At 47.0% G+C, this 13,243-nt stretch overlaps 2 pseudogenes; one reads left to right on the forward strand and one right to left on the reverse strand.

The window, feature by feature from the left end:
• Positions 1–3,512: 3,512 nt before the first annotated feature.
• Positions 3,513–4,318, forward strand: LOC128589017 (replication protein A 32 kDa subunit-like; annotated as a pseudogene).
• A 5,466-nt stretch (positions 4,319–9,784) lies between these two features.
• Positions 9,785–13,219, reverse strand: LOC128588667 (PCNA-associated factor-like; annotated as a pseudogene).
• Positions 13,220–13,243: the final 24 nt, after the last annotated feature.

Genomic DNA, 13,243 nt, shown 5'->3' on the forward strand with positions numbered 1-13,243 from the left:
ATGTTGGCATGCACATAGTAGGACCTTAAGTTAAATCAATGCTTGATTGAAGAACATCTTAGGGCAGCCAAAGTCCAGTGGTTCTCAAACAGCTGCCAGGCATCAGAATCAGGCACTGGAAATCTTGTTAAAATGGATTACTGGGTCTCACCCTCAGAATTTATGATTCAGTAGGTCTCTAATAGAACCCAAGACTTTGCATTTCTAACAAGTTTCCTGAGGCTTCCACTAGTCCAGATATATATCAAATAGAATCCTTCACAAATTCTCTTGGTTTCGACTACAACAGTAATTTCAATTACTAGGATTTAGCGAACCTTAGGATTCAAAACAGTACTAGACCAGGTCAGAAGTTGTAGGATGGAGACTGCCAGGAGAGGAACTGGAGCTAAAAATGTATTAGGAAATCGGCTGGGTGCAGTGGCTCACACCTATAATCCTAGCACTCTGGGAGGCCCAGGTGGGTGGATTTTTTTTTTTTTTTTTTTGTTTTTTTTTTGTTTTTTTTTTGGCCGGGGCTGGGTTTGAACCCGCCACCTCCGGCATATGGGACCGGCGCCCTACCCGCTGAGCCACAGGCGCCGCCCCCCAGGTGGGTGGATTGCTGGAGCTCAGGAGTTCTGATACCAGCCTGAGCAAGAGTGAGACCCCCATTTCTTTTTTTTTTGGTTTTTGGCCAGGGCTAGGTTTGAACCCGCCACCTCCGGCATATGGGACTGGCGCCCTACTCCTTGAGCCACAGGCACCACCCAAGACCCCCATTTCTAAAAATAGCTGGACATTGTGGCAAGTGCCTGTAGAAGCCACAGTGCTCTGCCTATAAACCCAGCACTTTGGGAGTTCAAGGCAGGAGGATCACTTGAGGCCAGGAGTTGAAGACCAGCCTGGGCAACATAGAAAGACTTCATCGCTACAACAATAACAAAAAAATTAGCCAGGCATGGTGGCACATGGCTATAGTTCTAGTTACTTGGGAAGCTGAGGGGAGAGGATTGCTTGACCCTAGGAGTTCCAGGACATCATGCTACTGTTTTCTTCCCTGGGCAACAGAATATAACCCTGTCTCCAATAAAATTTTGTTTTCCCAACCTCTTTCATGAACTTTTTTTTTTTTTTGGTAACATAGTGTCTCTCTGTCACTCCTGCTACAGTGCACTGGCATCATCATAGCTCACTACAACCTCAACTCCTGGGCTCAAATGATACTCTTGCCTCAGTCTTCCAACTAGCTGGGACTATAGGTGTGTACCCCTATGCCAAGCTAATTTGTTTTTTGGGTTTTTTTTGTAGAGACAGAGTCTCACTTTACTGCCCTCGGTAGAGTGCCGTGGCGTCACACGGCTCACAACAACCTCCAGCTCTTGGGCTTACGTGATTCTCTTGCCTAAGCCTCCCGAGCAGCTGGGACTACAGGCGCCCGCCACAATGCCCGGCTATTTTTATTTATTTATTTATTTATTTATTTTTTTTTTTTAATTTGGCCGGGGCTGGGTTTGAACCCGCCACCTCTGGCATATGGGACCGGCGCCCTACCCGCTGAGCCACAGGCGCCGCCCTCGGCTATTTTTTTGTTGTTGCAGTTTGGCCGGGGCTGGGTTTGAACCCACCACCCTTGGCATATGGGGCCGGAGCCCTACTCACTGAGCCACAGGCGCCGCCTGCTAATTTGTTTTTATTTTTTGTAGAGACAGGGTCTTGCATTCCCAGCCTCATCTTTAAGTTCTGGGATAAGGTAATACTCTTGCCTTGGCCTCCCAAAATTTTGGGAGCCATGCAACTGGCCTGCCTGTGACCTTTTGATGTATGTCATTATTTCATGTATGTATGTATGTGTGTTCGAAAGTATTTCCTTACAGGCTCAGCACATGTAGCTCAAGTGGCTAAGGCACCAGCCACATACACCAGAACTGGCAGATTCGAATCCAGCCCAGGCCTGTCAAACAACAATGACAACTACAACCAAAAAAATAGCCAGGTGTTATGGCGGGCGCCTGTAGTCCCAGCTACTTGGGAGGCTGAGGCAAGAGAATTGCTTAAGCCCAGGAGTTGGAGGTTACTGTGAGCTGTGACACCACAGCACTTTACCCAGGGTGACAGCTCAAGGCTCTGTCTCAAAAAAAAAAAAAAAGTATTTCCTTACTTTCTGGCACTAGAGATGCTCCAAACTCATTGTATAAATTCCTACCATAATCCTAGAATCAGCCAATTTTTTGGAGAACTTTTAGTTCCTTTTGTTGGAGACTGGTATAAGAAACCAAGATCTGGGGCAGCGCCTGTGGCTCAGTGAGTAGGGCGCCGGACCCATATACCGAGGGTGGCGGGTTCAAACCCAGCCCCGGCCAAACTGCAACAAAAAAATAGCCGGGCGTTGTGGTGGGCGCCTGTAGTCCCAGCTACTCGGGAGGCTGAGGCAGGAGAATCACCTGGGCCCTGGAGTTGGAGGTTGCTGTGAGCTGTGTGACGCCATGGCACTCTACCAAGGGCGATAAGGTGAGACTCTGTCTCTACAAAAAAAAAAAAAGAAACCAAGATCTGGGCTCAGTGCCTGTGGCTCAAGCAGCTAAGGCGCGAGCAACATACACCTGAGCTGGCAGGTTCAAATCCAGCCTGGGCCCAACAAACAACAACAGCGGCTACAACCAAAAAATAGCCAGGCGTTATGGGGGGCGCCTGTAGTCCCAGTTACTTGGGAGGCAGAGGCAAGAGGATCACTTGAGCCCAGGAGTTTGAGGTTGCTGTGAGCTGTGATGCCACAACACTCTACCCAGGGCGACAGCTTGAGGCTCTGTCTCAAAAAAACAGAAACCAAGGGCGGCGCCTGTGGCTCAGTGAGTAGGGCGCCGGCCCCATATGCTGAGGGTGGCAGGTTCAAACCCAGCCCCGGCTAAACTGCAACAAAAAAATAGCCGGGTGCTGTGGTGGGCACCTGTAGTCCCAGCTACTCGGGAGGCTGAGGCAAGAGAATCGCTTAAGCCCAGGAGCTGGAGGTTGCTGTGAGCTGTGTGATGCCACGGCACTCTACCAAGGGCCATAAAGTGAGACTCTGTCTCTACAAAAAAAAAAAAAAAAAACAGAAACCAAGATCTGGGTGCTAGTTATTCTCATTGCTACTGGGGTATCTTGCTTCGGGGCCCTTCTCAAGTGACAGAGGAAGTTAATATATACATAAACTACTGTACATACATGTACCTATAAATATTTCTATATGCAACAATCTTTATCTATATGTGGGTGACTTTTTTAAAAGTCTATTTGTTACAGGTCCATATTATACTATATACAGCTTAAATTATGTGACTAAGATTCACCTTTACAAACTCCAGCAAAACAGGCCAGTCACAGTAGCTCATGCCTGTAATCCTAGTACTCTGGGAGGCCAAAGTATATTGATCTCCTGAGCTCAGGAGTTCAAGACCAAGCAAGAATGGGAGTCCAGTGGGACTCTCAGGTTTTCTACAAACCCACCAGGCCAACACCTTCAGAGCCTGTTTCCTGAGGTAGTCACCACCAAGATGTGGAATAGGGGTGGATTGGATAACTATGGCAGCTCTGCATACAGGTGAGCCATCGGCTACACACAGTCCCTGGAGGGCTTTGGATCCCTGACATCTACTCAGTCCAAAAGGAAATCAAGAGCCCAAGCCCAGCATATTGTGCCCTGTACTACACCTCAGTTGCTTTCTGCCATCCTCGTTGATGAAGTATTCAAAATTGGGAATGTTGAGATTTCACAGGTTATTATTGTGGGGATAATTAGACATACAGAGAAGGCTCCAACCAACAGTGTTTACAAAATAGATGACATGACAGCTGCACCCATGGATGTTGACCAGTGGATTGACACAGATGACACTGGTGGTGAAAACACTGTGGTTCCTCCAGAAACATACGTGAAAGTGGCAGGCCACCTGAGATATTTTCAGAACAAAAAGAGCCTGGTGGCCTGATGCCCCTGGAGGATATGAATGAGTTTACCACACATATTCTGGAAGTAGTCAATGCACACTTGATGCTGACCAAAGCTAACAGCCAGCCCCCAGCAGGGAGAGCACCCATCAGCAATCCAGGAATGAGTGAAGCAGGGAGCTTTGGTCAGACTAGCTCCATGCCAGCAAATGGCCTCACTACAGCTCAAAACCAGGTGCTGAATTTGATTAAGGCTTGTCCAAGACCTGAAGGATTGAACTATCATGATCTCAAGAACCAGTTACATATGCCTGTAGCCCCCATTAAGCAAGCTGTGGTTTTTCTGAGCAATGAGGGGCACATCTATTCTACTGTGGATGATGATCACTTTACATCTACAGGCGTAGAATAACCGGATCTAAATCAGGGACCTATTTTCCAGCTGGTCCTATTTTCATAGTGTTTTGTCTTCAGTTGTGCATGTTTGGCCAGGTGACTTCTAGGAAGTAAGTTTCATCTGTAAAGGTCTCAGCTGACATCCTTTTGAAACTCTGCTCTTCTGTGTTTTGTTTTTTTTTTTGTTTTAGCTCCAGGTACTATGGGTAATTAACAGGGCTATAACCCAGAGTGAAATTTCTTGAAGAAGTTACAAATAAGCTAGTTATAGCATTAAGACAGATAGAATGAAGAAGGATGCTACCAAAAGAGTACTCAAATAATGCTCAGGTATTTCTGTTCCTAAAATGTTTCCTGCTGAAAGAAGAGTGAGACCAGGCTCTGTGGGCAGAGCACAAGCCGAGAAATGTGCCGGCCTCTTCCTGGTTTTGTCTCACACTTTGGTTATGTGATGTTACTTCCAGAATTGCACTTTCCCTCACCTGTTTGTCATGACTGCTGTTTGTCATGATAACATGTTTATATGAACATGAAGTTCAAGGGTGGTGGCCTCCGAGGGCAGAGGAGAGGAAGAAGTATCACTGCATTTTGTACAAAGTAAACACATTCATGGGCAGCGCCTGTGACTCAAGGTGTAGGGCGCCGGTCCCATATGCCGGAGGTGGCGGGTTCAAACCTAGCCCCGGCCAAAAACAAACAAACAAAAAAAAACACATTCATATGTTTAATAAAAGAGTTCTGTTGTAGTAGGAAAAAAAAAAAAAGGAATGAGAGTCCATCTCTACTAAAAATAGAAAAAATAGGCCTCATGGCAGGCACCTGTAGTCCCAGGTACTTGGGAGGCTGAGGCCAGAGGATCACTTGAACCCAAGAGTTTGAGGTTGCTGTGAACTGTGACACCATGGCATTCTACCAATGGTGACTGAATGAGACTCTGTCTCAAAACAAAAAAACTCCAACAAAATAACAACAAAATAGGACAATGCAACACAATTAGCTAAGATAATCATTGAGGCACAGTGTCAGTACCCTGAAGATTCATTACACTATTCTTTCTACTGCTGTAAATGTTTGAAATATTCCATAATAAAAGAGTTTTTAAGGGGCTGCCTGTGGCTCAGTGAGTAGGGTGCTGGCCCTATATACCGAGGGTGGCAGGTTCAAAACCAGCCCCAGCCAAATTGCAACAACAACAAAAAAAACTAGCCGGGCATTGTGGCGGGCACCTGTAGTCCCAGCTACTCAGGAGGCTGAGGCAAGAGAATTGGCTAAGCCCAAGAGCTGGAAGTTGCTGTGAGCTGCGATGCCATAGCACTCTACCCAGGGCAAAAAAGTGAGACTCTGTCCCTAAAAAAAAAAAAGTTTTTAAAAATAGAACAAGAGGCTCGGCACTTGTAGCTCAGTGGCTAGGGTGCCAGCCACATACATGGGAGTTGGCAGGTTCAAATCCAGCCTGGGCCTGCCAAACAACAATGAATACTACAATCAAAAAATGGCCGGGCATTGTGGTGGGCACCTATAGTCTCAGCTACTTGGGAGGCTGAGGCAAGAGAATTGCTTAAGCCCCAGAGTTTGAGGTTGCTGTGAGCTGTGACGCTATGGCACTCTACCGAGGGCGACAGCTTGAGACTGTCTCAAAAAAAAAAGAACCAGAGCCTATAATCCTAGGACTCTGGGAGGCTGAGGTGGTGGATTGCCTGAGCTCAGGAGTTTGAAACCAGCCTGAGCAAGAATGAGATCCCCGTCTCTAAAAAAAAATAGCCGGGTGTTGTGTTAGGCGCCTGTAGTCTCAGCTACTTGGGAGGCTGAGGCAAGAGAATTGCTTGAGCCCAAGAGCTTGAGGTTGCTGTGAGCTATGACGCCAGAGTACTCTATCGAGGGTGACAAAGTGAGACTCTGTCTCAAAAAAAAAAAAAAAAAAAACCAGGCTCAGTGCCTGTGGCTCAAACGGCTAAGGTGCCAGCCACATACACCTGAGCTGGTGGGTTCGAATCCAGCCCTGCCCACCAAACAAAAATGACAGCTGCAACCAAAAAAATAGCCCGTTGTGGCAGGAGCCAGTAATCCCAGCTACTTGGGAGGCAGAGGCAAGAGAATTGCTTGAGCCTAGGAGGTGGAAGTTGCTGTGAGCTGTGATGCTACGGTACTCTACCCAGGGTGACAGCTTGAGGCTCTGTCTCAAACAAACAAACAAACCAGAATGCCTTACCTATTATGCTGCAGTTAAAGAGGGACAAATAGAGAAATAGAGCCCACCAGATACAAGGCATTAACACAACACACATACACACACGAAATTCTTTTTTTTTTTTTTTGTAGAGACAGAGTCTCACTTTATGGCCCTCAATAGAGTGCCGTGGCTTCACACAGCTCACAGCAACCTCCAACTTCTGGGCTTAAGCAATTGTCTTGCCTCAGCCTCCCGAGTAGCTGCGACTATAGGCGCCCGCCACAACGCCCGGCTATTTTTTGGTTGCAGTTTGGCCGGGGCCGGGTTTGAACCCTCCACCCTCGGTATATGGGGCCGGCGCCCTACGGACTAAGCCACAGGCGCCGCCCACACACGAAATTCTTTTTCTCAGGGTCATTTCTAGGTGAAGTTCTGAAAAGATCAATTTTTCTTCCATATCTTTGAACCCATTTACCCTTTCAGAAATCCTAACCTTATTAATCTCTTCCTAAATCTGCCTTTGGAGAAAAATATCATTTGAAACTCCCCTGTGACTGAAAAGCTGCTGCATCTTTCTGCTGCATCTTTAGTGGGGCATTTTTTCTGTTTTATGCATAGGATAGGGAATTTTGACCAGAGCATCAACAGTCCCCAGAAACCCTGGGATCATACCTATAGGCAATTTTCCTACAATTTCCAATGGCAGAGATTCTCTGCTTTTTCTTTTTCTTTCTTTCTTTCTTTTATTTTGTTTTATTTTAGACAGAGTCTCACTATGTTGCCTGGGTAGAGTGCTGTGGTGTCATAGCTCACAGCAACTTCAAACTCTTGGGCTTAAGCGATTCTCTTGCCCCAGCCTCCCAAGTAGCTGGGACTACAGATGCCCGCCACAATGCCCAGCTATTTCTTGGTTGCAGTTGTCATTGTTGTTTGGCAGGCCCAGGCTGAATTTGAACCCACCAGCTCCAGTGTATGTGGCTGGAGCCCTAGCCGCTGAGCTGCAGGCACTGAGCCATCCTTTTCTTTTTTTAATTGTAAAAATAAGTGTTCATTTATTTCAAACATATTTCAGAAAGACATGCCTATTAACATGTGTATAATTTTTGACATTATGCTGTCAGCAGAAAGTGTGATTAGTAAGCAAGAATATTTTTAACAAGTGATATTATAACCACCTCTTCAATCATACCACTGGTTATCTTGAAAATGTAATGGTAGGCTCGGTGCCTGTGGCTCAAGAAGCTAAGGCGCCAGCCACCACGCCAGCTACATGCACCACATACAGCCTGGGCCTGCCAAACAACAATGACAGCTGCAACAAAAAATAGCCAGGCATTGTGGCGGGCACCTGTAGTCCCAGCTACTTGGGAGGCTGAGGCAAGAGAATCGCTTCAGCCCAGGAGTTGGAGGTTGCTGTGAGCTGTGATGCCAGGGCACTCTATCCAGGGCGACAGCTTGAGGCTCTGTCTCAAAAAAAAAAAAGAAAGAAAGAAAGAAAAGAAAATGTAATGGTAACTCTAAGGACTTTATTTATTTTTTATTTTTTATTTTTTTTTTAGGACTTTATTTTTTATTATTATAATTTTTTGGAGACAGAGTCTCACTATGTGGCCCTCGGTAGAGTGCCATGGCTTCACCCAGCTCACAGCAACCTCCAACTCCTGGGCTTAAGCGATTCTCTTGCTTCAGCCTCCCGAGTAGCGGGGACTACAGGCGCCTGCCACAACGCCCAGCTATTTTTTGGTTGCAGTTCAGCCGGGGCTGGGTTTGAACCCGCCACCCTCAGTATATGGGGCCGGCGCCTTACCAACTAAGCCACAGGTGCCGCCCACTATGCAAGTATTTTTTCTTTATATTATTGTTGTGTTTTTTTTTGGAGATGGAGTCTCACTATGTCATCCTCAGTAGAGTGCTATGGTGTCACAGCTCACAGCAACCTCAAACTCTTGGGCTTAAGTGATTCTCTTGCCTCAGCCTCCCACGTAACTGAGACTACAGGGGCCTGCCACAATGCCCAGCTATTTTGTTTCTGTTGTTGTTATTGCAGCTGTCATTTTTGCTTTAGCTGACCCAGGCTGGTTCGAACCCTCCAGCCTCAGTATATGTGGCCGGCACCCTACCCCCTGAGCTACGGGCACTGCCTAACTCTCTTTTTAAAAGCAAATAAAAGGAATAAAAATATGGCACCATTCCATAATCAAATGCCAATAAAAATGGCAGCAGTAGGCTTGGTGCCTATAGCTTAAGTGGCTAGGGCACCAGCCACATACACCAGAGTGGGCGAGTTTGAACCCAGCCCAGACCTGCCAAACAACAATGACAACTACAAAAAAAAAAAAAAAGAAAAGGAAAAAAACACTAGGGCGGTGCCTATGGCTCAAAGTAGTAGGCCGCCAGCCCCATATGCTGGAGGTGGTGGGTTCAAATCCAACCCCTGCCAAAAACTGCAAAAAAAACAAACGTATCTGCATCTTAAAAAGAAAAAAAACCTAACCTGGCGTTGTGGCAGGTGCCTGTAGTCCTAGCTATTTGGGAGGCTAAGGCAAGAGAATCGCTTAAGCCCAAGAGTTGGAGCTTGCTGTGAGCTGTGATGCTAGAGCACTCTACTGAGGGTGACATAGTAAGACTCTTTCTCAAAAAAAAAAAAAAAATTAAAAAAAATGGCAGCAGTAAAAAGACCCGAGCAAATCTTAAATACAGAAAGTTTATAGTTAGTACACAGTGCAGTGACTTGATTTTAGCAAGAAAAATAAGCTTAATTTGGTAAAAGAAACAAATACTACCTTATATTGAATAGTAAGCTAAGTAACCATAATTAATCCTGCAAACTCTCCAATATCATAAAGATTTTTGAAAAGCTAAATTTAGGCCTCATTTTTATTTTTTATTTTTATTTTTTTTAGGCCTCATTTTTAAAATTAAATGCCTACTCAAAACACCTAATTGGAACAAACACCTTTATGCAAATTTACATTCTAGAATGCCAAAGCAAAGAGGAGACATTATTCAAAGTTGAATAAGAAAGTTCTGTTCTGGGGCGGCGCCTGTGGCTCAGTGAGCAGGGTGCCAGCCCCATATACTGAGGGTGGCGGGTTCAAACCCCGCCCTCGCCAAAATTGCAACAAAAAAAAAGCCGGGCGTTGTGGCGGGCACCTGTAGTCCCAGCTACTCGGGAGGCTGAGGCAAGAGAATCGCCTAGATCCAGGAGTTGGAGGTTGCTGTGAGCTGTGTGACGCCATGGCACTCTACCGAGGGCGATAAAGTGAAACTCTGTCTCTACAAAAAAAATAAATAAATAAAATAAAGAAAGTTCTGTTCTTTTTCTTCATCTGTGTAATCAGGTTGTTAAGAATGTGCTTTTCTCTTTGCTTTTCCTACTTTTCTCTTGGTTCCTAATCACAGTACTGCTTCCTGCCTCTTCAGGAATCAGATTCTCTTTTCTAGAATCTTTTTTTTTTTGTGAGACAGAGCTAGAGTGCTATAACATCATAGCTCACAGCAACCTCAAACTCCTTGGCTCAAGCGAGTCTCCTGTCTCCGCCTCCCAAGTAGCTGGGACTACAGGCACCGGCCACAACGCCCAGCTATTTTTGGTTGCAACCATCGTTGTTGTTTGGTGGGCCCGGGCTGGATTCGAACCTGCCAGCTCAGGTGTATGTGGCTGGCGCCTTAGCCGCTTGAGCCACAGGCGCCGAGCCTCTTTTCTAGAATCTTTAGAGGACGGCCTGAAGGATTCTCCAATTCCTTTTTGCCACTGGGGAGTTGGGCATAAACAAACTAGATTCCCTCCAGCATACTTATTTTCAGCTTTCTTGGATGAAAGGGGCACAGAAGGGGCGGCGGTGCCTGTGGCTCAAAGCGGTAGAGCGCTGGTCCCATATGGCAGAGGTGGTGGGTTCAAACCCAGCCTGGCCAAAAACCACAATAAACAAATAAAAAGAAAAGAAAAAAAAAAGAAAGGGGCACAGAATTAGTGACAAACGTGGAAGGCCCACGTACCTTTGTGGGGGCTAGAGAAGCCACCACTTTTCTGTAGGTTCCTGGGACACTGTTTCAGTCTGTGGCCTGCCGAATTCATTTAGTGGAACTTGCTCTTACCTCTTGGGCCAGTGGTTGGGAAAGGGCAGGTCCTGGGTCACAGGGCTAGTGAGATTGCTGGGACCCACAGCTTCCCTTGGTTCCCTCTTGTTCCCTGCTGGGGGGTGGGGTGAGGAGAAGAGGCTTTAACTCTGAAAAAACTAAAGCAGCTTCTTCCTGAGAGTGCTGGAAGTTAGCAGCAGGGTGTTATGCTACAGTGGGCAATTGTTTTTACTTCCACGTTTGTCTTTGTCTTCTCTGGATCTTTGGCCTCCTTGGACAGCTCTGGGTCATAAAAAGCAGAGGGTAGGCAGAGACTTATTTTAACCAGATCAGGGAGATGCTAGGGGCCAACCGAGCCCTATCCATAATAGGGGGCTGCTATTGGCCTTTCCTTTCACTCAGCCCTCCTCCACCCCTGCAGCCTTTCTTACCCTCCTGGGATAGATCATAGCAGGCTCTGGTTCTGTTCTAAGGACAGGAATTCCTAGGACAGCTACTCCTGCATTAGGTCAAATACATTTCCTGTTGATTTGATTAGTTTCCTTCCAAGCAATGCATTTAAGGAAGAAAGGGAGCTTTTGCAGGCATGCATTTGCATAGGCAGTCAACCTCCTCCAGTCACACACACACACACACACACACACACTCTCTCTCTCTCTCTCTCTCTCCTTCCACCCACAAAGCGTCAGTCACATTTAGAATTTGCACAAATGCACACCCTCCCTCATACTTCACAATACACACCCTCTCACCCACCTACATATCTCTTCCACAAAAATCACACCTGCTCACGTACCCTTAGAAGCCCATTCCTATGGGCGGCGCCTGTGGCTCAGTCGGTAGGGCGCCGGCCCCATACACCGAGGGTGGCGGGTTCAAGCCCAGCCGCGGCCAAACTGCAACCAAAAAAATAGCCGGGCGTTGTGGCGGGCGCCTGTAGTCCCAGCTGCTCGGGAGGCTAAGGCAAGAGAATCGCTTGAGCCCAGGAGTTGGAGGTTGCTGTGAGCTGTGTGAGGCCACGGCACTCTACCGAGGGCCATAAAGTGAGACTCTGTCTCTACAAAAAAAAAAAAAAAAAAAAAAAGAAGCCCATTCCTATACTGTGCCCAGAGAGGAAAGATGGGGGAGATAGGCAAGGAGAGTGGGTTGTAAGAGCTTAGGAGACCAAACTCTCTCTGAAGTCAGAAGACCAGGACCCCACAGTCCCCTCTGCCTTTGTAAGCAGAGATACTAAGAACCGAGAAGGATTCAGAATCAGGAGTAGAGGAAGCAGGAACTCAGGACTCCCTACGCCGCACTCTAAGGCAGTTGCCTTAGAGTGACAGGGACAGGTCTCAGGCCAGTAGCTGAGGTAGAAGTTTGTCAAGCCTGTAAGCAGAGAATGCTGTGGCATCCACAACATGTCTGAGGATTTTGTTTTGACTGGTGGGAAAAGGTGGCCTTTAGCCTGGGATTTCCTGTCAGCTCAGGAAATGGCTAGGAGAGAATGAAGGGAGAAAAGGAAGTGGAAGTCTAAGTTTGGGCTCTGAGTTCAACATCCTTTAGGAGGAGTCTTACTAATGTCAGGCAGAATCATGAGGAAGAGCTCCCCTTCACTGGAAACTTGAAGTCCCTTCCAGGGAAAAGAAGAGGGGAGAGAGCCTTGAGAAGAGACAGATACCCAAGGGCAGTCTGGGCAATTCTGGCTTCAGTTCCAGCTATTGTCCACCTACCCTGATCCAACTTAGCCCAAGTTCAGAAAATGTGCATTCTTGGCAGCGCCTGTGGCTCAAGGAGTAGGGCGCTGGTCCCATATGCCAGAGGTGGCGGGTTCAAACCCAGCCCCGGCCAAAAAAAAAAAGAAAATGTGCATTCTGAACTTGTCTTTTTCTTTAGGAACATGTCTTTTCCTTTAGGAAAGAGTCCTGAGGACAACCCAGAATGTTCAAGAAAATTGGCAGAGGCTGGGCACTGTGGCTCATGCCTATAATCCTAGCACTCTGGGAGGCCAAGGTGGGTGGATCTCCCCAGCTCACGAATTGGAGACCAGCCTGAGCCAGAGTGAGACCCCCATCTCTAAAAATAGCTGGGTGTTGTGGCCAGCACCGACACCTGTAGTCCTAGCTACTTGGGAGGCTGAGATAAGAGAATCACTTAAACCCAAGAGTTTAAGGTTGCTGTGAGCTAGGATGCTACTGTACTCTACTGAGGGCGACAAAGTGTCTCACAAAAAAAAAAAGAAAAAGAAAAAAGAAAGAAAATTGGCAGAATTTAAAATTAAAATTAAAATTTTTCAAAAATTGGTGGGGGCAGCGCCTGTGGCTCAACGGAGTAGGGTGCTGGCCCCATATGCCGGAGGTGGCGGGTTCAAACCCAGCCCTGGCCAAAAACTGCAAAAAAAAAATTGGCAGAGAGCTCTCTTAACCTGAGACCTCAACCTGCCATCCAACTTGCAACAGTGCCCTCCCTGTGCTGCTGTGTAGGGGCGCTCTCAGCTGTGTCTGAGGCACTGCCAGCGCTGCTGTTGTTATCATTAGTGTAATTAATAAAAAGTGCTGATGGGGCCAAGTGAAGAGGCAGGCTCCTGCTGCTCAGAAAGAGAATTCCTGCAAAGATCCACTGAGGCTGTGGCAATGGGGGCTGAGTGGTTACCTCCTGTCCACGGAAGACCTCTGAGAAGGACCTCATGGCAAGGCAGAGTCAAGGGCAAGG

The sequence above is a fragment of the Nycticebus coucang genome, chromosome 6, assembly GCF_027406575.1.
Source record: "Nycticebus coucang isolate mNycCou1 chromosome 6, mNycCou1.pri, whole genome shotgun sequence".
Classification (NCBI taxonomy): domain Eukaryota; kingdom Metazoa; phylum Chordata; class Mammalia; order Primates; family Lorisidae; genus Nycticebus; species Nycticebus coucang.